This window comes from Panulirus ornatus, chromosome 10 (assembly GCF_036320965.1).
Source record: "Panulirus ornatus isolate Po-2019 chromosome 10, ASM3632096v1, whole genome shotgun sequence".
In the NCBI taxonomy this organism is placed as follows: Eukaryota; Metazoa; Arthropoda; class Malacostraca; order Decapoda; family Palinuridae; genus Panulirus; species Panulirus ornatus.
Window position 1 is genome coordinate 54713008 of NC_092233.1, and position 25818 is coordinate 54738825.

The 25818-nt window shown below is 45.8% G+C and overlaps 1 protein-coding gene across 7 annotated transcripts in view; it reads left to right on the plus strand.

The window, feature by feature from the left end:
- Positions 1–4754: 4754 nt before the first annotated feature.
- Shab (Shaker cognate b) overlaps positions 4755–25818 on the plus strand; it is a 432817-nt gene continuing 411753 nt past the window's right edge. For 5 of the 7 annotated variants that reach the window (XM_071665900.1, XM_071665902.1, XM_071665899.1 and 2 more), the window contains exon 1: positions 4755–5170. The gene's annotated coding sequence lies outside the window, so the exon portion shown is untranslated. The remainder of the gene's footprint in view (positions 5171–25818) is intronic. The other 2 variants (XM_071665911.1, XM_071665910.1) reach the window with 1 other exon arrangement.

Sequence of the window (25818 nt, forward strand, 5' to 3'; positions counted from 1 at the left end):
CTGATGTCTTCATGTGATACTCTCATTCATTCACTGTTGTTGTCACTGTGTAAGCTAACAAATGCTGTGACTTATTGCTCTTGTGCAGCGAGGCTCTGGCTCCTACAGCAGCAGCAGCTCCAGCAGTAGCAGCAGCAGCTTTGAACACCGCCAACAACCGAACAAGACTTCGATATTGTTCTCCCTCTTGTATTATAACATAATCCTCCCGTTCTCGGAGCTGTTCTTGTTCGTATTGTGTTATGTAATCGGTTCCTTCCCTTTCCGCCCTCCTCCCTCCCCATCACACAACCAGCACCACCAAGTGCCTCCTGGTGGAGGTGGAGGCGGCCCTCACGGATATCACCACCACCACTACGTAGCTCATGACGATTCTGTGATGTTCTCCTCCTCACCCAGGAGGAGGGCGGCCCCGTGTGCCGTCGCTCTCAAGGGCCCTACCGTCGTTCTCCTACTCACCCAGGAGGAGGGCGGCCCCGTGTGCCGTTGCTCTCAAGGGCCCTACCGTCGTTCTCCTACTCACCCAGGAGGAGGGCGGCCCCGTGTGCCGTTGCTCTCAAGGGCCCTACCGTCGTTCTCCTACTCACCCAGGAGGAGGGCGGCCCCGTGTGCCGTTGCTCTCAAGGGCCCTACCGTCGTTCTCCTACTCACCCAGGAGGAGGGCGGCCCCGTGTGCCGTTGCTCTCAAGGGCCCTACCGTCGTTCTCCTACTCACCCAGGAGGAGGGCGGCCCCGTGTGCCGTTGCTCTCAAGGGCCCTACCGTCGTTCTCCTACTCACCCAGGAGGAGGGCGGCCCCGTGTGCCGTTGCTCTCAAGGGCCCTACCGTCGTTCTCCTACTCACCCAGGAGGAGGGCGGCCCCGTGTGCCGTTGCTCTCAAGGGCCCTACCGTCGTTCTCCTACTCACCCAGGAGGAGGGCGGCCCCGTGTGCCGTTGCTCTCAAGGGCCCTACCGTCGTTCTCCTACTCACCCAGGAGGAGGGCGGCCCCGTGTGCCGTTGCTCTCAAGGGCCCTACCGTCGTTCTCCTACTCACCCAGGAGGAGGGCGGCCCCGTGTGCCGTTGCTCTCAAGGGCCCTACCGTCGTTCTCCTACTCACCCAGGAGGAGGGCGGCCCCGTGTGCCGTTGCTCTCAAGGGCCCTACCGTCGTTCTCCTACTCACCCAGGAGGAGGGCGGCCCCGTGTGCCGTTGCTCTCAAGGGCCCTACCGTCGTTCTCCTACTCACCCAGGAGGAGGGCGGCCCCGTGTGCCGTCGCTCTCAAGGGCCCTACCGTCGTTCTCCTACTCACCCAGGAGGAGGGCGGCCCCGTGTGCCGTCGCTCTCAAGGGCCCTACCGTCGTTCTCCTCCTCACCCAGGAGGAGGGCGGCCCCGTGTGCCGTCGCTCTCAAGGGCCCTACCGTCGTTCTCCTCCTCACCCAGGAGGAGGGCGGCCCCGTGTGCCGTCGCTCTCAAGGGCCCTACCGTCGTTCTCCTACTCACCCAGGAGGAGGGCGGCCCCGTGTGCCGTCGCTCTCAAGGGCCCTACCGTCGTTCTCCTACTCACCCAGGAGGAGGGCGGCCCCGTGTGCCGTTGCTCTCAAGGGCCCTACCGTCGTTCTCCTACTCACCCAGGAGGAGGGCGGCCCCGTGTGCCGTTGCTCTCAAGGGCCCTACCGTCGTTCTCCTACTCACCCAGGAGGAGGGCGGCCCCGTGTGCCGTTGCTCTCAAGGGCCCTACCGTCGTTCTCCTACTCACCCAGGAGGAGGGCGGCCCCGTGTGCCGTTGCTCTCAAGGGCCCTACCGTCGTTCTCCTACTCACCCAGGAGGAGGGCGGCCCCGTGTGCCGTTGCTCTCAAGGGCCCTACCGTCGTTCTCCTACTCACCCAGGAGGAGGGCGGCCCCGTGTGCCGTTGCTCTCAAGGGCCCTACCGTCGTTCTCCTCCTCACCCAGGAGGAGGGCGGCCCCGTGTGCCGTTGCTCTCAAGGGCCCTACCGTCGTTCTCCTACTCACCCAGGAGGAGGGCGGCCCCGTGTGCCGTCGCTCTCAAGGGCCCTACCGTCGTTCTCCTACTCACCCAGGAGGAGGGCGGCCCCGTGTGCCGTCGCTCTCAAGGGCCCTACCGTCGTTCTCCTCCTCACCCAGGAGGAGGGCGGCCCCGTGTGCCGTTGCTCTCAAGGGCCCTACCGTCGTTCTCCTCCTCACCCAGGAGGAGGGCGGCCCCGTGTGCCGTTGCTCTCAAGGGCCCTACCGTCGTTCTCCTCCTCACCCAGGAGGAGGGCGGCCCCGTGTGCCGTTGCTCTCAAGGGCCCTACCGTCGTTCTCCTACTCACCCAGGAGGAGGGCGGCCCCGTGTGCCGTTGCTCTCAAGGGCCCTACCGTCGTTCTCCTACTCACCCAGGAGGAGGGCGGCCCCGTGTGCCGTTGCTCTCAAGGGCCCTACCGTCGTTCTCCTACTCACCCAGGAGGAGGGCGGCCCCGTGTGCCGTTGCTCTCAAGGGCCCTACCGTCGTTCTCCTACTCACCTAGGAGGAGGGCGGCCCCGTGTGCCGTTGCTCTCAAGGGCCCTACCGTCGTTCTCCTACTCACCCAGGAGGAGGGCGGCCCCGTGTGCCGTCGCTCTCAAGGGCCCTACCGTCGTTCTCCTACTCACCCAGGAGGAGGGCGGCCCCGTGTGCCGTCGCTCTCAAGGGCCCTACCGTCGTTCTCCTCCTCACCCAGGAGGAGGGCGGCCCCGTGTGCCGTTGCTCTCAAGGGCCCTACCATCATGCTGGGGCATCGGACAATCATCATGAAGAGCCATGCTTGCGCGAGGGGTTAACACAATGTCATACCCAAACACACGTCATCTTTCCATGACCTCACCGTCATATGAAGAAAAAAAAAAAAAGGAAGCCTCGTTTTCTTTCATAATCTACATATCCGTTTTCCTTCTGACGCTGACGAGACATAGCGAAGCTATAAACCATCTTCAGCTCCCCATACAATAGAAAGTCCCTTATACTTTACGTTCTCCTTCAGGCAGAAGGCAAAGGAAATCTTGGGTTCTGTAAAGTTTGTAGCTCCTACACACACACACACACACACACACACACACACACACACACATACACACACACACACACACACACATACACATACACACACACAACAGACACAACACACACAACACACACATACACACACAAGCCTAAACGGATTTTCCGGGCGATATGAGCGACCCACAGAACGAGGTGCCCCTACAGAGCACCGACTTCAAAAAACAGCTCCCCACCCCCGTCCTGGTGAGGAAGGCAGCGTGCGCCACACAACTCCTGCAGGAGAAGTTGTCTGGCTTGTAAGATCAGACAACTTGGCTCTGCCTCTCTTGATTATATCCTCGATGTGATGTATTATGATGATGATAATAGTAATGATGATAATGATGATAATATGACTAATGATAGAAATAATGATAATTGATAATAATATCAACAAAAACAACATTAATGATAATAATAATAATAATAATAATAATAATAATAATAATAATAATAATAATAATAATAATAATGATAATAATAATAACAATAATAATAATAATAACAATAATAGTAATGATAAAACAATAGTAATAATTATGATGATAATGATATTAATGATATGAATAATAATGATGATAATAATGATAATAATAATAATGATAATATTTTTTTTTTTTTTTGCTTTGTCGCTGTCTCCCGCGTTTGCGAGGTAGCGCAAGGAAACAGACGAAAGAAATGGCCCAACCCACCCCCATACACATGTATATACATACGTCCACACACGCAAATATACATATACATATTCTCAGACGCTCACAGCATCCCGCGTAAGCAAGGTAGCGCCAGGAAACGACGAAAGAAGACCAAATTTACTCACATCTGCTCTTTATTCGTCATGTGTAATACACCGAAGCATTATCTCCCCGTCCACAGCCAAGCCTTATAGAACTTCCCCTGCTTTCCCTTATCAGCTTCATCCTCATGATAGCATATCGCCCCCGGTATACCACATCATTCAAGGTCTCTAGATCCCTTGCACGCCTGACACCCTCCTGCATGTTCAGGCCCCCTTCCTCAAATCTGTCGCACCCACTCCACAGGTCTGTCGTACCCACTCCCCAATCCGACCTGTCGCACCCACTCCACAGGTCTGTCGTACCCACTCCCCAATCCGACCTGTCGCACCCACTCCACAGGTCTGTCGTACCCACTCCCCAATCCGACCTGTCGCACCCACTCCACAGGTCTGTCGCACCCACTCCCCAATCTGACCTGTCGCACCCACTCTACAGGCTTCGCACACCCCATCCATAAGGCTCTCACGCCCCTCCTACACACGTCTGTCGCATCCACTCTAACGAGACAGTCGCATCCATTTCTCAAGACTGTCGTACGCCCATTCACAGAGCTGTCGCATCTCTCCTTAAACAAGCTAACATACTATACATAAGTCAAACGGAAACTGATTCCTCTACTATGGTTATCAGTTAGGACCCACACACACACACACACACACACACACACACACATCAGACGAAGAATTCAATGTGAATCCATGTTTACAGTGCTTCATTCTCTTGATAGGAGAGCTGGTGAGGCGTTCGGGCAGGCTGGCCGCAGGAGGCCCAGGCTCAGTGCCAGAGTATTTCCGTCCTGGGGGATGGATGGTGGGGGGTTGTTTGGTGCCTGGGCAAAACCCTCCTCCCCCTTACCACCGTGCCCGCTGACACCAGTGGCGCCAAAGGCTCCCGCAGTGCCAGTATTGCCTCTTGTGAGCGTGAGTGAGTTTGCTCTCTCTCTCTCTCTCTCTTTCTCTCTCTGTCTTTCTCTCTCCTGCCGATCACACTCTGACCCACATTACGTACACAGCCATTCCTTCGTCATTTTTATCAAGGCATCTGCATCCTCCCTCCTTCTCCTTACCTCAGTTACCTCATCTATAACGTGCGGGTCTCCGCTCTGCGCCCCTTTTAACCCGTTACTCATTGGTCTCCACTGTGGTGGCACAAGGATAACCCGAGACTCGTTGCCACAGTGATAAACTCATACCGTATGACAGTGCCCCGTGGCACCAAGGACTTCCCCCCAGGTGCGCTCCCCAAGTGGCACCACTTTGGATTATCGACGGCAGGAGTCGCCTTCGTCTGACCAACGCCTCGTCCAAGGTACTGTCCTCACTGTTCTTCTTCTTCTTTGTTGTACCCAGAGGCAGGGCACGGGAGATCGTGTGGTGTAGAAGCAAGACACGGGAGACCGTGTGATGTCCTTGCTGAAATGTATTACTTAGTCCGTGTAGCCTCGTCTCAGATAAACGTGTGGAATGTCTGTGGTTGGATTGGAACGTAATCTGGTAAAGCCAGAGTTGACAGTCAATAATACATAGATGTATGTATGTATATATATATATATATATTTCTTTTTTTTTTTTTTTTTTCATACTATTTGCCATTTCCCGCGATAGCGAGGTAGCGTTAAGAACAGAGGACTGGGCCTTTTTTGGAATATCCTCACCTGGCCCCCTCTGTTCCTTCTTTTGGAAAATTAAAAAAAATAAAGAGAGAGGGGAGGATTTCCAGCCCCCCGCTCCCTCCCCTTTTAGTCGCCTTCTACGACACGCAGGGAATACGTGGGATGTATTCTTAATCCCCTATCCCCAGGGATAATATATATATATATATATATATATATATATATATATATATATATATATATATATATATATTTCCGAGATAATGTTCTCGACTTCCACACATTTTTCAAGGCTCCCAAAATTTTCGCCCCCTCCCCCACCCTATGATCCACTTCCGCTTCCATGGTTCCATCCGCTGACAGATCCACTCCCAGATATCTAAAACACTTCACTTCCTCCAGTTTTTCTCCATTCAAACTCACCTCCCAATTGACTTGACCCTCACCCCTACTGTACCTAATAACCTTGCTCTTATTCACATTTACTCTCAACTTTCTTCTTCCACACACTTTACCAAACTCAGTCACCAGCTTCTGCAGTTTCTCACATGAATCAGCCACCAGCGCTGTATCATCAGCGAACAACAACTGACTCACTTCCCAAGCTCTCTCATCCCCAACAGACTTCATACTTGCCCCTCTTTCCAGGACTCTTGCATTTACCTCCCTTACAACCCCATCCATAAACAAATTAAACAACCATAGAGACATCACACACCCCTGCCGCAAACCTACATTCACTGAGAACCAATCACTTTCCTCTCTTCCTACACGTACAAATGCCTTACATCCTCGATAAAAACTTTTCACTGCTTCTAACAACTTGCCTCCCACACCATATATTCTTAATACCTTCCACAGAGCATCTCTATCAACTCTATCATATGCCTTCTCCAGATCCATAAATGCTACATACAAATCCATTTGCTTTTCTAAGTATTTCTCACATACATTCTTCAAAGCAAACACCTGATCCACACATCCTCTACCACTTCTGAAACCGCACTGCTCTTCCCCAATCTGATGCTCTGTACATGCCTTCACCCTCTCAATCAATACCCTCCCATATAATTTACCAGGAATACTCAACAAACTTATACCTCTGTAATTTGAGCACTCACTCTTATCCCCTTTGCCTTTGTACAATGGCACTATGCACGCATTCCGCCAATCCTCAGGCACCTCACCATGAGTCATACATACATTAAATAACCTTACCAACCAGTCAACAATACAGTCACCCCCTTTCTTAATAAATTCCACTGCAATACCATCCAAACCTGCTGCCTTGCCGGCTTTCATCTTCCGCAAAGCTTTTACTACCTCTTCTCTGTTTACCAAATCATTTTCCCTAACCCTCTCACTTTGCACACCACCTCGACCAAAACACCCTATATCTGCCACTCTGTCATCAGACACATTCAACAAACCTTCAAAATACTCATTCCATCTCCTTCTCACATCACCGCTACTTGTTATCACCTCCCCATTTACGCCCTTCACTGAAGTTCCCATTTGCTCCCTTGTCTTACGCACCCTATTTACCTCCTTCCAGAACATCTTTTTATTCTCCCTAAAATGGGTATGTTTGAGGGAATAGTGGTTCCAACAATGTTGTATGGTTGCGAGGCGTGGGCTATGGATAGAGATGTGCGCAGGAGGATGGATGTGCTGGAAATGAGATGTTTGAGGACAATGTGTGGTGTGAGGTGGTTTGATCGAGTAAGTAACGTAAGGGTAAGAGAGATGTGTGGAAATAAAAAGAGCGTGGTTGAGAGAGCAGAAGAGGGTGTTTTGAAATGGTTTGGGCACATGGAGAGAATGAGTGAGGAGAGATTGACCAAGAGGATATATGTGTCGGAGGTGGAGGGAACGAGGAGAAGAGGGAGACCAAATTGGAGGTGGAAAGATGGAGTGAAAAAGATTTTTGTGTGATCGGGGCCTGAACATGCAGGAGGGTGAAAGGAGGGCAAGAAATAGAGTGAATTGGAGTCATGTGGTATACAGGGGTTGACGTGCTGTCAGTGGATTGAAGCAAGGCATGTGAAGCGTCTGGGGTAAACCATGGAAAGCTGTGTAGGTATGTATATTTGCGTGTGTGGACGTGTGTATGTACATGTGTATGGGGGGGGGGCCATTTCTTTCGTCTGTTTCCTTGCGCTACCTCGCAAACGCGGGAGACAGCGACAAAGTATAAAAAAAAAAAAAAAAAAAAAAAAAAAAAAAATATATATATATATATGTATATATATATATATATATATATATATATATATATATATATATATATATATATATATATATATATATGTATATATATATGTATATATATATATATATATATATATATATATATATATATATATATATATATATATATATATATATATATATATATATATATACATATATATATACATATATATATATATATATATATATATATATATATATATATATATATATATATATATATATATATATATATATATATATATATATATATATATATATGTATAGCTTTAATGGAATGGCCTTGATTAGGGTCTCAGTTGACCGTGCCGTCTCGTCTATATATATATATATATATATATATATATATATATATATATATATATATATATATATATATATATATATATATATATATATATATATATATATATATATATATATTTACCAAATGACGTCCTAGCTATGTCTCTTCGTTGTATATCAACTGACTGTCATGCTTCTTTCTTGTATCTCCTGATGATATGATTATTACACGAAAGTGCACTTGGAATATATATATATATATATATATATATATATATATATATATATATATATATATATATATATATATATATATATATATATATATATATATATATATATATATACATATATATATATATATATATATATATATATATATATATATATATATATATATATATATATATATATATATATATATATATATATTGCAAGAGGTCTCCACGAGTAGTAGTTAAGGCGCCATTGGTAAACAAGCACTGCTGGATCGCTTGTTTACCAATGGTCTTAGCTACGTATTTTCCTTGTATATCAACTGACTGTTGTACGTCTTCTAACTCATTCTTGTCTCTCTCTCTCTCTCTCTCTCTCTCTCTCTCTCTCTCCCTACTCTACTCTACTCTAATTACCAGCGGGAGCTTGTCCATCAGAACATATGTTTTGATTACGTCTCTAACCACATTGTTCCCCTCAGTCCTTCATGAACACCACAGTGTCCTTCCTGATGCATGGCTAACCCTACTTACAATGTCTCATTGTGAATGACAATTCCCTCAGGCAAAATAGGATCATGACAAATGGGCTAATTTGGGTCACAAAATGTTTTCTCATGTGCAGTCATGACATAGCCCCTTCATCAAGTTTCCTCTTCCTTCTTTCTGGGAGCCAGAGGGCCAAGTGGTGGGTGCCTCTCAACAAAGTTATACAGCGTCTGTGTTTACAACTCTGTGTGATATACGTCAATTGGTTCCTGCTTGCCAGGTGAAAATCTTCAGGTTGTGGTGAGGTGAGTCTTTGGATTTGAATGTCGTTGTGTGTGTGTGTGTGTGATAGACCTGGTTTGGGACTGTCTGGTGAGGACGTCTGTTACTCCCAGTCTGGGACTGTACACATCACGGAAACGTGGGAAGCTACAACAGACGACCAAAATGGGAGGTGGAGGAGGAGGAGGAGGCCAGCCAGCCCTGGTCAGGTCAGGAGGTCAAGCCAGATGGTCAAGAGAAGAGACAAGAAATAGAATATAGAATGATAACTGAGGGAGGAAGATAGTACGATAGAAGTGGTGATAGTGAGGGAACATGAGATTACTACAGACGCCAAGATGTAGGTGGTGCCTTGATGTAGCCCCACTGTAGGCAGTGGTGTGTGGTCAGTGGTTCCTCCTCCTCTTTTCCCTTGTATCGTCTACAAGCATATCTACCTGGTGACCAGGTGGTGTGGCTTTATGCTACCTGGTGACCAGGTGGTGTGGCTGTATGCTACCTGGTGACCAGGTGGTGTGGCTGTATGCTACCTGGTGACCAGGTGGTGTGGCTGTATGCTACATGGTGACCAGGTGGTGTGGCTGTATGCTACCTGGTGACCATGTGGTGTGGCTTTATGCTACGTGGTGACCATGTGGTGTGGCTTTATGCTACCTGTTGACCAGGTGGTGTGGCTTTATGCTACCTGGTGACCAGGTGGTGTGGCTTTATGCTACCTGGTGACCAGGTGGTGTGGCTGTATGCTACCTGGTGACCAGGTGGTGTGGCTGTATGCTACCTGGTGACCAGGTGGTGTGGCTGTATGCTACCTGTTGACCAGGTGGTGTGGCTTTATGCTACCTGGTGACCATGTGGTGTGGCTTTATGCTACCTGGTGACCAGGTGGTGTGGCTGTATGCTACCTGGTGACCAGGTGGTGTGGCTGTATGCTACCTGGTGACCAGGTGGTGTGGCTGTATGCTACCTGGTGACCAGGTGGTGTGGCTGTATGCTACCTGGTGACCAGGTGGTGTGGCTGTATGCTACCTGGTGACCAGGTGGTGTGGCTTTATGCTACCTGGTGACCATGTGGTGTGGCTTTATGCTACCTGGTGACCATGTGGTGTGGCTTTATGCTACCTGGTGACCAGGTGGTGTGTCTGTATGCTACCTGGTGACTAGGAACTGTGGTAGTGTGAGTCAGGTAACCCAGCTGATAGTGACGGCAGTGGGTGGGTGGGTGGCAGCAGAAGTCATGATCATCATCCTCACCTTCATGCCTTCCTCACCTTCACCTTTCGTGACACTAGAAAACCTTATGGTCATTTTCAGTGATTTTCATCTATCAAGGGTCTTGTGAATGAGAATTTTAGACACTCACCATTATATATATTGCTAAATACACATATACATACATATATAGAGGATTAAGAATACTTCCCACGTATTCCCTGCGGGTCGTAGAAGGCGACTAAAAGGGGAGGGAGCGGGGGGCTGGAAATCCTCCCCTCTCGTTTTTTTTTTTTTTAATTTTCCAAAAGAAGGAACAGAGAAGGGGGCCAGGTGAGGATATTCCAAAAAAGGCCAAGTCCTCTATTCTTAACGCTACCTCGCTAATGCGGGAAATGGCGAATAGTATGAAAATATATATATATATATATATATATATATATATATATATATATATATATATATATATATATATATATATATATATATATATATATGTATGTATGTATATAAAGAATAAGCGAGGCCCAGTGGAGAAGTGATGGGCAGGGAGATGCCATACCCGACTTCTTGGCGTGATGGAAGATGAGCAAGAGGCGAGAGAGACAGAGACAGATCTAGAGAGAGAGAGAGAGAGAGAGAGAGAGAGAGAGAGAGAGAGAGAGAGAGAGAGAGAGAGAGAGGAGTGGGGGAAAAAATGAGGACAGCGTCGTAGAGACATCATGATCGATGCTTTGGGTGTAGGAGGGAGGTGGGCTGGAGCTTACGTGTGGCGGAGGTGGCGATGAGGTGTGGCACACAGGTGACGACGCCTGCAGGATAGAGTGTCATAACAAGGTGTTGTTCACACGAAGGGCGAGGGACGCACGTGGACCTTAGCTTGTGTGAGCTCTGAAGAGAAGGTCAAAGGGCGGTCGAAGAGACCCTGCTCACAGATTCACGGGTTAAACGAGACTCCAGCGAGTCGTCTAAGGTTGGATGACGGTGTGTGTGTGCAGCTGTGTGCAACAGCTGACTCAGTCCAAACGTTGCTGCATCAGTCCAAACGTTGCTGCATCAGTCCAAACGTTGGTGTGGCAGTTCAAACGTTGTTGCATCAGTCGAAACGTTGGTGTATCAGTTCAAACGTTGGTGCATCAGTTCAGACGTTGCAGCAGCAGTTCAAACGTTGCTGTGTCAGGTCAAACGTTGCTGCAGCAGTCTAAACGTTGCTGCATCAGTTCAAACGTTGCTGCAGCAGTCTAAACGTTGCTGTATCAGTTCAAACGTTGCTGCAGCAGTTCAAACGTTGCTGCAGCAGTTCAAACGTTGCTCCATCAGTCCAAACGTTACTTTAGCAGACCAGACTATGTTGCAGTAGTCCAAACGTTGTTTCATGAGATCGAACGTTGCAACATCAGTGCAAACGTTTTTAATTAGGTGTAAACGTTGCTGTAGCCTTCCAAACGTTGCTGTGTCAACCCAAACGCAACTGCAGCAGTCCAAAGATGACTTCAGCAGCCCAAACGTTTCCCCAGTGGTGTAAACGTTGCTGCATCAATGCAAACGTTGCTGAAACATTCGAAACGTTGCTTCGAAAAGTGTCTAGGGATTTCTTAATCACTCCAAACATCTCAGCAGTAGTCCATACGTAACGTCATTTCATTCAGTAAAGATATTGTGGTTCAAGTGAAAAAAAAAAATTGAATGTGACAAGCAGTGACTTAGGAATAGATCAGTCAACAGTGATTTAATGACATGAATGTGAGTACGTGTTGAGAAAGTGACGGGACTAATGAGAGAGAAAAATGAATGTAGATAAGTAAAGAACCAAGTGACAGAGAGTCTTGCAGAAAATGAATGTAGTGCCGAGAATGAATTGTGGTGGCAAGTGCACCTTTGAAAATGAGGAAGAGCAGAAGGATCGAGTATATGACTTATCTGCACATTTGGAGAGATCGGTGCTTGGGAGAGAGATACGAGGGGAGGGAGGAAGGGCCGCGCCCCCTTTTTCGGAGGAGACTGACGCGAGTGAAAAATGGATGTGATATGAGACCATATCTTTCCCCCGAGTCTTGTAAATGAAGAGACTTCCTTTAGACTTATGGTAACTGGCGAGACGATAGATTGATAGAGAAGATCTTGGCTTGGGGAAAGGGAATTGCTGGGAAAGTCAAGCTGAAAGCTTATCGACTTGAGAAACTAGAAAGGAAAGAGAGTGTTGATGTGTTATGGACATCCAGTGGAGCATTTTATGGGTTCAGGAGAGTCTTATGTTATGCAGGAGCAAGATGGGTAGGGGGATGAGGTAGGTGAGTCTCATAAACTGGAGATGGTGAGGAGTAAGATGGGTGGTGATGAGGTAAATGAGACTTATGTATGGGATGGTAAGGAGTAATGAGGTAGGTGAGTCTCATAAACTGGAGATGGTGAGGGGTAAGATGGGTGGTGATGAGGTAAATGAGACTTATGTATGGGATGGTGAGGAGGAATGAGGTAGGTGAGTCTCATAAACTGGAGATGGTGAGGAGTACGATGGGTAGTGATGAGGTAAATGAGACTTATGTATGGGATGCTGAGGAGGAATGAGGTAGGTGAGTCTCATATCTGGGGTGGTAAGGAGTAATGAGGTAGGTGAGTCTCATAAACTGGAGATGGTAAGGAGTAATGAGGTAGGTGAGTCTCATATCTGGGGTGGTAAGGGGTAAGATGAGTAATAATGAGGTAGCTGAGTCTCATACTCTGGAGATGGTGAGGAAGCAGTTTAGATTCTTGTAATTATTTTGACTTAAGGGAGGAACCATTTCCGACGAAAAAGACGAAATTACAGACAGACATAGACAGACAGACACAGACAGATATACAGACAGACAGACAGACAGGCAGACAGACAGACAGACAGACAGACAGACAGACAGACATACAGACAGAAAAACAAACAGAACTGACAGACAGACTGACAGACAGACAGAATAACAAACAGAACTGACAGACAGACAGACAGACAGACAGAATAACAAACAGAACTGACAGACAGACTGACAGACAGACAGACAGGCAGACAGACAGACAGAAAAACAAACAGAACTGACAGACAGACTGACAGACAGACAGAATAACAAACAGAACTGACAGACAGACAGACAGACAGACAGACAGACAGACAGAATAACAAACAGAACTGACAGACAGACTGACAGACAGACAGACAGGCAGACAGACAGACACAGACAGACACAGACAGACACACGGACAAAACACAGACCTTCGACTATCTGATAAACTCGTAAATCACGCAAATCTTACCTTCCCATCTGACTACAATGACCTTACTCGACCTTATCAAGGCCTTGCGTTATCTAAGGGTGTGTGAGGGGGTTGTTTAAGGGCAAGAGTTCGTCGTATTGGTCGGTATTGCCACGTATTGGGTGGTTGTGAAGCCAGTACTCCAGGTGTGTGTGTGTGTGTGTGTGTGTGTGTGTGTGTGTGTGTGTGTGTGTGTGTGTGTGTGTGTGTGTGTGTGTGTGTGTGTGTGCCACGGTGTCATGCTGGCGAACTGCGCTGAGCCAGCGGTAAGTCATGTTGATCCTCCTGGCATGTCTGCCCTGCGCCCCAGCGAACCTCTACGTAGCTCCGCCTGGTATGTCAACCGTCTCTCAGAATACTTCAGTATGAAACGTAAGTCATTGCTGAAACACACACACACACACACACACACACACACACACACACACGCACACAGGCACACACAGCGTTACAGGTCGTCACACATGCACGGACCGCCTAGGGATCAAACCAGCATAGCTTCGAATCTTGGTCGCGTGAGGTGGTCCACAGTCCACCCAGGTGTTCGTCCTCCCCTAAGGGGTGGTTGTTAAGATGGATACCTGGCATAGGCTAGGGTGTGCTAGCGTGTATACAGACGCACACACACACACACACACACACACACACACACACACACACACACACACACACACACACGTAGGAGTAAAAGCATGGTGTGTGTGTGTATATATATATATATATATATATATATATATATATATATATATATATATATATATATATATATATATATATATATATATATATATATATATATATATACTGAGGAACGTAAAAAACCAAGTGGGCGATGTATTTCAATAAAAAGAAGATACTAAAAAGCGCAATGAATACAAGAGGGTAAGAAAAGAGGAATTACGACACCTTCGAAAGAGTAATCGTGGGTGAGGCAGGAGATAATCTAGAACTTCTCCATAGAGTCATCAGAAGTAGGAGTCCGTCAATCACATAGCAGCCGATCAGGTGACACGGCTTCAGATGGAGGAGCTATTGAGAGGTGACGTTAATCTGAGGAAGGAGATGAATGACAGGTTCAAAAGTGTTGTCACTGTGTAAGACGCTATTGGTCCGCAATACCAGGGAAATGGGATGGAGAGGAGAAGGTCTCAGAGTGCATTGAAATACGTAGAGACAAAAAGAGATTGATGGCGGGTTTTGTCTCATGTGTCCAGAAGAATTTTCTAAGTGATAAAGAAGTGTATGTACAGATAGCCTTGACAGGCCCTCTTGAAGTATTCCAGTCATAGCTGGAGGAAGGGAGTGGAAGAAGGCAGATGTCGCACTTACTTTTAAGAAATGAGATCCGAGTGTTTCACTTACTCTCTCTGACGAGTGATGTCTGTAAAGATGCTGGAAAAGATAATCAGGACTAGATAGATGGCTGCTTGCAAAGGTAGAACTATCGCACGAGAGACAACACACATTAAGAGACGGGTCATGTGTTAACAAATTCCCTCGACTTGTGTATATCTGGACTGCCAGAAAGCATTTGACACTTTACCACATAGAATGCTGGCAAAACAGCTCGATCTTCAGGCAGAGATAAGAGATTCCCTCGACGGTTAAAGAATTGCCTTGTTAGAAAAGAATAAAGGACACAAAGGATCAAGTGGTCTGCTGCTGTTCCAATTCGTATACATATTGGAGAACCCTCCTTGAAAAGGGTTGGGGTCACCAATAGGGTGTGCCTTAGGGCTCTGTCCTGGGACCACCACCGTTCTTGTTAACCTTTGCAAATCGCTTGCCAGAAAGATTAGAATCATACCTGAAAAATCTTTTGGTTGATGCCGAGATCATGAGGGAAGTGAAGAGTAAGGAGGATTGCATCAACTGTACATGGGAACATAGATAAACCCCAGAGTTAGCTTAGTCTATATAGTTGAGGAAGATCAACCCGTGTACAGGCAAGGTAATGCAGATGTGACATGGTGAAAGAAGGACTCGATAAGAATATCATCATGCAGAAGATAACCAGCAGGAATCTATGTGTGAGAGGAACTTGGGAGTCGATATCATACTTAAACCTGTCGCCAGAGCCACACCTTTGGCAGAACTTTGTGAAGAGGACAAGCTAACCGCTGGCAGATCTTGAAATCGCATTCAAAGACAGTGCAAGAGCCAGGAAATATTCAGCAAACAGTTGATATCGTATGTAAGACCAAAATATCACCTTACTTAATGAGACAGAGACGAGTAACAGAGAAGGTCAGGTCCAGAGGAGGGCAGCAAGGATGGTACAAGAATCAACAGAACTGAATTTCAATGAGACGCCAGAGGCTTTAATTCTATCCAGTGTGGATAAGAGAAGATCAAGGGGTGACTTGTTCACAAGACTTAACCTCTTATACTCGTCTGACATTGTTAACTGTGGACATCGTAAGACGCAGAGATATAATAACCAGAGGCTATAGCATGAAATCAAATGAGAAATCTGTTAGAAATCCCCATAGAAGTATATGAGCAGTGGATGAGTCGAATAAACTGAGTGATGAAAACCCTGATTGCAGACACCGAACAAAAGCTTTTCAAAAAAAATGTTAACATGGAGGTAGGAAGAGATGATCAGCAGACTTGGGGCATCACTAGGGTAAGACTCACTCCTCCTCCCTGTGCAGCACTGTATGGAATTGGAGGCTCCTTACCTTCTCTGTTTACACGTCACATGTGAAAGACGTGTAATGTCGAGGCGTAGGACCCCATTCACTGAGTGCCTTCCTTCATCTCCAACTGCAGTACTGTAGTTCTTCCGACAGTGGGAAAATGGGAAAGAAAAAGAAAATAATCTTTCTTCACGAAAATGTTCAAAAAAGTAATCGTTCATGGGAAAAGCGTATAGAAATACAATCGATCTTCAAGAAAATGCGTAGAAATAATCGTTCTTGAGGAAAGGCATGAGAAATATTCATTTTTCAAGTAAATACGGAGAAAAATGATCTTTCTTCTAGGAAAGGCATGAGAACTAATCGTTCTTCAAGAAAATGCAGAGAAAAATGATCTTTCTTCTAGGAAAGGCATGAGAACTAATCGTTCTTCAAGAAAATACAGAGAAAAATAGTCTTTCTTCAAGGAAAGGCATGAAAAATAATCGTTCTTCAAGAAAATCCTTAAAAAGGTAATCGTTCTTCAAGAAAAATGAAAATAATCGTTCTTCAAGAAAACGCTTAGAAAATAATCGTTCTTCAAGAAAACGCATAACCTATGGTCGCTCTTTAATAAAATGCATAGATATGAGCGTTCTTTAAGAAAATGCGTTAAAGATACACCAAATGCACTTTGCCCTGACGACTCAACACTCCATAAACCTCTCTATATTTCAATTAAGGCCTGGCCTTGATGTGGTCTTTGGCCCGTAACTGAAGCCTTCAACATAAAAAAAGTTCTTTATGAAAATAATTGGAAAGTAATCGTTCTTTAACAGAGTACGTAAAGGTAAGCGTTCTTCAAGGAAATGCACTAGAAAATAATCCTTCTTCAAGAAAATACTTGAAAATGTAATTGTGCTTCAAGAAAGTGCGTAAGAAACAATTCAATCTTCAAGAAAATTCATAAGAAACTGCTCTTCAAGAAAAAGCATAAAAATACAATACCTCTTAAAAAAAGAAACATAAGAAGTAATCGTTCTTCTAGAAAATACACAAAAAGATAATTGTTCTTCAAGAAAACGCATGATAAATAATTGTTCTTCAAGACAATGCATAACAATCGATCTTCAAACAAACGCATGAAAATAGTCCTTTGTGCGATGCGAAGTTAACTTTTCGACACCATCTGCACAGTGATATTCACTACAGGTATTAGAAACATTCTCCTGACAGTGAAGCCTTCACCGTTGCCTCTCGTCATCCACCACTCCTGACAGTGAAGCCTTCACCGTTGCCTCTCGTCATCCACCACTCCTGACAGTGAAGCCTTCACCGTTGCCTCTCGTCATCCACCACTCCTGACAGTGAAGCCTTCACCGTTGCCTCTCGTCATTCACCATAAGAATCTCGATCCTTTAACTTCAACCAAAGAAGAAGAAGAAGAAACAATATATCATTCTTTTTTTTCATACGAATCGAGTGTTTTGTTGAGGATGGACATCTGGTAGATGCTGGGAAAGAAGTGGGAAGCGTGTGGAGTTGACGCGCGTGTAAACACACAGATACACAGAGGCCTTGTGAAGGTCGTACGGCACTGGTGGCCAAGAACGCGAACCCCAGAGCACGTCGCGAGGTTAGATGTTGAGTGGGGATGCTCGATGGGAGATTCCATCCCTCCCTTCCCCCTTCCCACTAGAGGAGGGAGTGGTGGTGGTGGTGGTGGTGGGTTACAGGTTGTCGATGGAGTTAAATGAGGCAAGGGTGGTATCAGTCGATGTAGCTAAATGAGGCAAGTGTGCCGCATCAATCGATGTGGCCAGCACCCAGGCCCCCAGCCCGCCCGCCTCCCTCCCTCCCGCTGAGTGAAGTTGGATGGGGTCGCCGCCGTGCGCCGCGGGAGCCGCCCCTGCCACGCACACACTCACACATCAGGCACATACCGTCCTGTCCTAGCCCCGGGCGGCAACAACAACAAGAACAACAACAACAAGAACAACAACAACAATATGTAGTTAAACTTTTTTTTTTGGGGAAGTTCGTAAATTCCTCAGCAGGACGGAAGGTCATTGGGGGGAGTGTACACGGGAAGGACAGATCACCGAGACCTGATGCTCCATAAGGCCAGTGTAAGACAAGGGCACCATGCCTGGGTTGTAGATCTGGCTATGATAATCTTACGACACAATAGAACCTCATGACTGCCAGTAGTCAGTGCTTGAGACATTGTTTACTCCCTTGCGCGTTGAGGTACACGCGAGAACACACGAGCCAACCACAAGCAGTGTCATGACACAGGCGGAGCAGCAGAAGACATGGGAGAGAGGGGGAGAGATACACTGCAATGGTCCTTAGGAGTAAGAGGGATCCTCCTCCCATGGATTGTAAGGGTAGATCACAGACAAAGGTCGTGATGCCGACGCCTGTATTACCCTAAGGCCATCACACAGACAGGAGTACAACAGCCTACTTTAATGCAGCAGACTCAGGAGGCCAACATGGAAACTCCCGTGGTGTATCGGTTAGCGTGCCAGACCATGACGCATTCACGGGATGCCCGCCCAGGGTCGAGCATGACACAGGTTCGAATCCTTTGCGGCAGTCGGTCCACAGTCAACCCAGCTGCAGGTCGATAAAAAGGGTACCTGGCTCAGTCTATATATATATATATATATATTTATATATAGCGTTAATGGGATGGCCTTGATTAAGGCCTCAGCTACCCGAGCCGTCTCAGTTAACATACAAAAAGATACATAACAGCAGTAAAACTCTTACTGTATACTGTGGGTGTTGGCTGGGTGCTTGTTTTTAATCGTGTACCCGTCACTTGAGACTGCAGATGTTCTGATTACATCACTACTGCCGCTGTCGTCCTTGTCGTTTCTCTCGTTATAAGATGACCTTTCCCACGGCCCGCGTGTGTGGTGGTGGGTACCATTGGCGAACGCAATCCTTCCATTCTTAGAGGCAGGCGAGGCGCGAATGGAAGATGCCATCCGATCAGCGAAGTTAAGCAGCGTTGGGTCTGGTTAGTGCTTGGATGGGTGACCGCCTGGGAACGCCAGGTGCTCTTGGCATTCAGAACTCGGGTACTTAGTGATTGCACTGAGATCCTCGTTCCTCTACCCAAGAAGAAAGTATTGAAATTGAAATTGAAATTGAAGATGGGACACGGGGTTGAGTGGACCAAAACTAACAAGAGTATGGGTGTGAAACGATGATACAATAGTGGTATTCTTAGTAGTGTTCATAAGAGATAAGAAGTATAGACTATTTCATATCCACTCGTCGCAAAGAGTACTAAAGGAACGATATGAGTGTCGTTCCTTTAGTGTTTACTCTTTGAGGCTCGTATTTGATACCATAAACTTACTGGTTTAGATGTTTTCGCCATTTTTTTAATGGTAAATGAGATAACATCGTTAATATATATATATATATATATATATATATATATATATATGTGTGTGTGTGTTATTACTATAATTGTACAAACACTGATCTTATTGGGGTTTCTGCATCTTCGAGCTTGCGCTCCACTCAGGAGCAGAGAAATGATGGACTCCTTTGGAGCGGGAAGGTCAATGGCAAGACTGTGCTCTTTTCTGTCCAGTGCTCATGACGCACCCATCACCAGGCGGATAACAGTAACCCTTGTCTGTCTATCTGTCTATGTCTACCTCTTTCGGAAAGGCTTCTGGTGTTACCTAGGACCTTTTATTTTTTTCCTAGGTCTCCTTCAGCTCCATGGCAGCGCTACACTCAGCAGCAGGGACAGGATGGTCTCCACTGAAGTGAGACGTTCTCTCGACGAGATTGCGCTCTCTTTCGTCAAGTGACCCTTCAAGGGCCAGGTCAAGGGCTAGACCATCGTATCCAAGGGCCACAAGGGCGGGCTAACGAAGGTGAGGTACTACGCAGTCGTCCACACAGCCCTCAGGGCACGAGCTCGGAGCCACGATAGGCCTGTGTTTACTTAAGCACCGGGTTTTTATTGCTTGTTTTGGCGTGTGTTGCAGGTGCAGGTGTTGCCGGGCTGGCTTGGTGTGTGTGTGTGTGTGTGTGTGTGAGGGGAAGGGGGACGCCCTGGTCCGGGGACCTGAAGGCAGGGAGAGGGTCCCCTGGACCGAGGTCAGGGAGGCTAGAGGGAGGTGGGGAGGTACCCGAGCTAGAGGTTGGGAGACCTGGGGTTAGAGAGGTTGCTGGAGCCTTAGCCAGGCTGGGAGGCGAGCTCTGACCCCCAGGAGCAGGGAGATTGGGAGCTGGAGATGACCCCATGGGCCAGGGTGAGGGAGGTAGGTTCTCTCGCGTGGCTACACACGTCTGGTGTTAGGAGGAGGGAGGTCCTGCACCTCCCCATTACGCCCGCCACTCTCAATAGGACGACACACGATCGCTCGATCGAGTGACGCAGACCTTCTCATAGTAATGCTGTAGTTACACACACACACACACACACACACGGGCCTCTGTGGTGTAGTGGTTAGCCATACTCGTCATGATTCAGCATTGGAATCCTGGGCTTGGCAGTCGGGCCCACGCTTAACCCAGGTGTTCATCCTCTCCTTCCTCGGAGCTGGTAGATACATGAGTACCTGACTTCAGTTGGTGTATGTGTGTGTGTGTGTGTGTGTGTGTGTGTGTGTGTGTGTGTGTGTGTGTGTGTGTCTGTGTGTGTGTGTGTGTGTGTGTGTGTGTGTGTGTGTGTGTGTGTGTGTGTACACACACTTAGGAGTAAAGACATGCTGTCTTTCTTGATCATCTATCTATCTATCTATCATCGATCTATCTATCTATCTATCTATCTATCTATCTATCTATCTATCTATCTATCTGTCTATCTCCCCGTAACACACAAATCGTAATCACAGACAATAATTTCGCAGAACACAGGGAAGGTTGAGAAAGCGGGCGTGTCTAATAGCGAAGGAGCTTCAGACTCTTCTGTGACGAAGATAAAGGCAACACTCCAGCCAGGCAACGTTTTTAAAGCATAATAGAACAAGAAAGAAAAATAGTATTAGCTGGATAAGAAAGGAGGAACACAGAAGCGAAGTGAAAAAAAAAAGAAAACAGATTGTAGACAAAGAAGGAAATAATGAAAACCTTTTACACAAGTTTCTTCGCAGCAAACTATCATATAAAGGATAAGGGAGAGTTATAGGGGTTACAGGAGGCAATGTTAGGAAATGCGAAGAACTGAATGACAAGATCAAAAGCGTTTTTGCTTTGGAAATCACTGCAGCCCCCAATACCACTGAGCTGGGATGGGGAGGTGTGGAAGAGCACTGAAATATTCAGAGAAAACGTAAAGTAAGTATGGGTCTGCTGGACCCATACAAGGCTTATGGTCCCGATAAGATGTCTCCATAGGTGAAGGAAATGTGTATAGATACATTGGACAAACGCCTTGAATTGTTATTCAAGACGTCACAGGAAACTGTAAAGTGCTATGTGTATGGATAAGGGGAAATGTCATAGCTGTCTATGAGAAAGGAGACCAGAGGAGGAACCCTGAACTATAGACCAGTCTCTATGACTAATAAGATGCTGGGAAAAGATAATCGAAAAGGAAGTGAATGGCGACGGACGGAGGTGACATGACCTAAGTGAGAGGGAACACGTTTGCAGGGAAAGGTCATGCGTAATGAACCTACGTAGTGTATATATATATATATATATATATATATATATATATATATATATATATATATATATATATATATATATATATATATATATATATATATATATATATATATATATATATATACATATATATATATATATGTATATATATATTTTTTTTTTTTTTTTTTTTTTTTTTCAAACTATTTGCCATTTCCCGCATTAGCGAGGTAGCATTAAGAACAGAGGACTGGGCCATTGAGGGAATATCCTCACCTGGCCCCCTTCTCTGTTCCTTCTTTTGGAAAATTAAAAAAAATTGAGAGAAAGCGAACTCTGTGTTAGATAAGAAGAGAAGACTTGGTGGAATGTCTGTGTGTACGAATTGCCAGAAAGCATTTGACGCTATACCACACATGAGGCTGGTAAAGACGTTGGATCTTCGGGCAGCAATAAGGGGATTACTCCCTCGATGGATGTTGGTAGAAATGAAGAAAATGTGCTTGGGCTCACGAGGGCGTCATGCTAAGCCTTCGTCCTGTCCCTCTGGTGGACGGATGGGAAGCCTTGTGAGTTCTGTGTTTGGACACCTTGGCATATCTTGGTGGCAGGGTGTCTCCTCACCACTGACTCATGGGTCATCACCTGGTTATCAGACCATCAGCTGGGGATCAGGTCACTGTCTTGGTCGTGTCGGGTCACCATATGCTGGGCTGCCATGTGGGTTTCGGGTCATCATCTAAGCAGGTTTGTGTAATAACTTGAGATTATGACACACACACACATGGAGGTGTTATATGTCATATGTTCATGTACGTACATGTGTTGTGTGACACGTTGTGTGTGTGTGTGTGTTATTTAGATCTTGTGTCGTTGTGCTAAATAGCAAAGTAACAGCGGACAGATAATTATGACGTAAATTGGTACGAAGGTGGCTCATTACAATAGGTTACATTCATATAATAGATTTATTTGCTAAATACCAAAAGTGAATAGTTTTAGAATTTCATATATTTAATTATCAACAGTAAGATGCGCCATTTCTTGCAGGGTGTTTTTGCCTTTATCCTTAAAAAGATTCTTTTGTGTGCCAAAGTAAGACATTGATCTAGCGTGTGTGTGTGTGTGTCCATATCCCTGGCCAAGAATTAGGAATCACCACACCAAGTGAAGGATGGAAAGTGGTGCTGTTGGGGCATTCGAGTCCCTCACTTCCCAGCTTTTATTCTTACCATCATGCACCTCACTCCTCACTCCTCACAGCCACAAGGCCCAAGGCATAATTTCTCACCAACGTTAACACTCACGATAGCATTTACTCAGAGCTAAGGATTAATGAAAAGCCATGCGACCCTCCCCATCTCAGACATTGCCACTAGTTAAGCTACTCCCAAACACGCCGATCCCAACCTAACCTCAGAGCATTGAACAAGACGGGGTATATCAAACCATATCATAGATAATTTACGGACAGTGATTCTATCCTCCCTGGTAATATAGATGAAGCCCTAGTCTGTTAATATTAAGGTATTGATGAAGCCAGTAAAATAAACACAGATGCCACCACAAACCACAGAACTCTGCCATATCCGAAAATAAACCAAACTCGTCCACTCATCTTCGTTCAGTTTAATGCTTTAAGACATGTTCGCAGCTCAGAACGAGAGGGGAACCGTGTCCAGATACAGACAAACTACTTCACCTTACGTTGTGGGGAAAAGCAGGAACAGAATAAGGCAGTCAGCGTTGCATGGATGAAGAGAGTGAAAGATCCAGGAGATACGGTAGCCAGTTTTGGAAAGACCTTCATGGTCTCTGTGTGGAGGTAACAGGACCAAGACACCAGGAGGATCTTACGGGGAGGAAAAACTCTTCCATGAATTATGTAAGAGGGTCTTCAGCATCACTGCCTCCATAGAAAACGAGGAACTAGTGAAAGAAAACCTTCCATAGCCCCAGTTTCCCTCCCCAGCAAACACCTGGACTGAACAGATCACAAAAGGAAAATGAGATTATTTGAAACCCATCCATAGCAGAAGTTGCTGGAAGAAGAGGGAAAAATGAAGAAGAAAAAACGCAGCTCTAGGGGACATGATGATGAAGAGAAACACTCGATCACAGCTCTAGGGGACATGATGATCAACGGAAACACTCGACCCAGCCTGCCACAGCCAGAGATATAAGACTTACTGAACATGTTCATGTCCAACGAACCATTGGCCTATCTCACTCCTCAGGAGCACCAGGTGGAAACAGATGAATAATATTCCTCATAAGGTAATACAGTTCATGATATATATCAGTATGATTTGCAGACAGAACAAGAAAAGCGTTCAAGCAATAGCACTAAAGCTAGGCAGTAGATGCGTCAGTCACCTGGAGTTTGAGAGACGTGAGGCATGAGGTCTGGCATGATGGGGTGAAGGCCAAAATCGAGTCATCTCGACCACCCTGATAAGAATATAATGCCTCTATGTTCAGAGGAACTGACTGACTGCACCTAGTTCCTTGATGAGTACCTTCCTGGACCCACATCAGACTTGATCTTCGTGCAGGAGTTCCTCAAGGCAGTGTACTCGCCCCCAAGTTCTGTACATACATCAAGGTTAGACCGATCTTCTTCAATATCGGATATGGGGACGTCCTTACGCATCATACCACCAGAAGGGGGAGAAAAAAAAGAGATAGTCAAGGAATTGGAATTAAGAAATATACACACGAGAGAAGAAAATCGAAAATATTAAGGACTATGCTCACACAACACTGTGTCACCAGCAAGACGAAGAACCAATGAGGGAAGTAAAGAACACACGACACAGTCAGAGATTTCAGAAGAAAGACAAAGGCAGTGCAATGCGACCTCCCTGCTGCAACTATGGCGACGCGAAAAGAAGATAAAAAAAAAATTGGTCGAAGAGGAAGCGGGCGAGAGAGAGAGAGAGAGAGAGAGAGAGAGAGAGAGAGAGAGAGAGAGAGAGAGAGAGAGAGAGAGAGAGAGAGAGAGAGAGAGAGAGCAGTGCTCCCCAAACTAGACCTCTTTAGATAACTCAACACACACACACACGCACACACACACACACACACACACAGACCAAAATTTAAAGACGCACTCCATAAAACTAATGGTCCTTTTCTTCTTCCTTGAGTATCCCACCAATTCCGAGGCATCTCCTCACCAATGGATAAGGTCAAGTTCTTATAAAACGTCCAGAACAAAGCCTTTCAGATGTTTCTTATCAGTCAGATAAGAAACTCAGCAGACACACACACACACACACACACACACACACACACACACACACACACACACACACGACAAGTCGACCCCTCCACCACTAGGCTACACATGGCAGTGTACCTAAACTTTTAGGGAGACACTAGAACAGAGAGATGACGCTATCGTGGACACTGCATTCACCACCTTCATCACACCAAGACAGGCAGACGCAAATGGCTTTCAGGGAGCAGGACTGGAACTGACAAAGAAATACCTCCACATGTATTTTAGATATTTCCAGGTGTGTGTGTGTGTAGTTGCGTATGTGTTTATGCAAGTCGGTGCATGTGAAAACAAATAAAGGATATACAAATGAAAATAAAGAAAAACTATATATATATATATATATATATATATATATATATATATATATATATATATATATATATATATATATATATATATATGTATGTATAAAACACAAACCTCCAACAGCCAGGAACGAACCCGGGCAATAGCCTAGCGGTAGCATTCCCGCCTGTTACACAGGGGTCCCGGGTTCGATCCTGGCTGTTGGAGGTTTGTAAGTTCTATGAAGGTGCGCGTTCCTATGCACTTTCTTCGTGTGTGTATATATATATATATATATATACATAATGTATGCATGTGTTTGTGTGTGAGAAAGGGAAATATGTATATGTGCATGTATATATGTGTTGAAAAAATATTGAACGTGTTTGTATGTATATATGTACATGCATGTACACAAGTAAACAAATAGGAAAATTGCCCACAGCAGAAACACCTGTATGTATGATACCACTCCTCTAAGATAACAAGAAAATGTATATACTTTA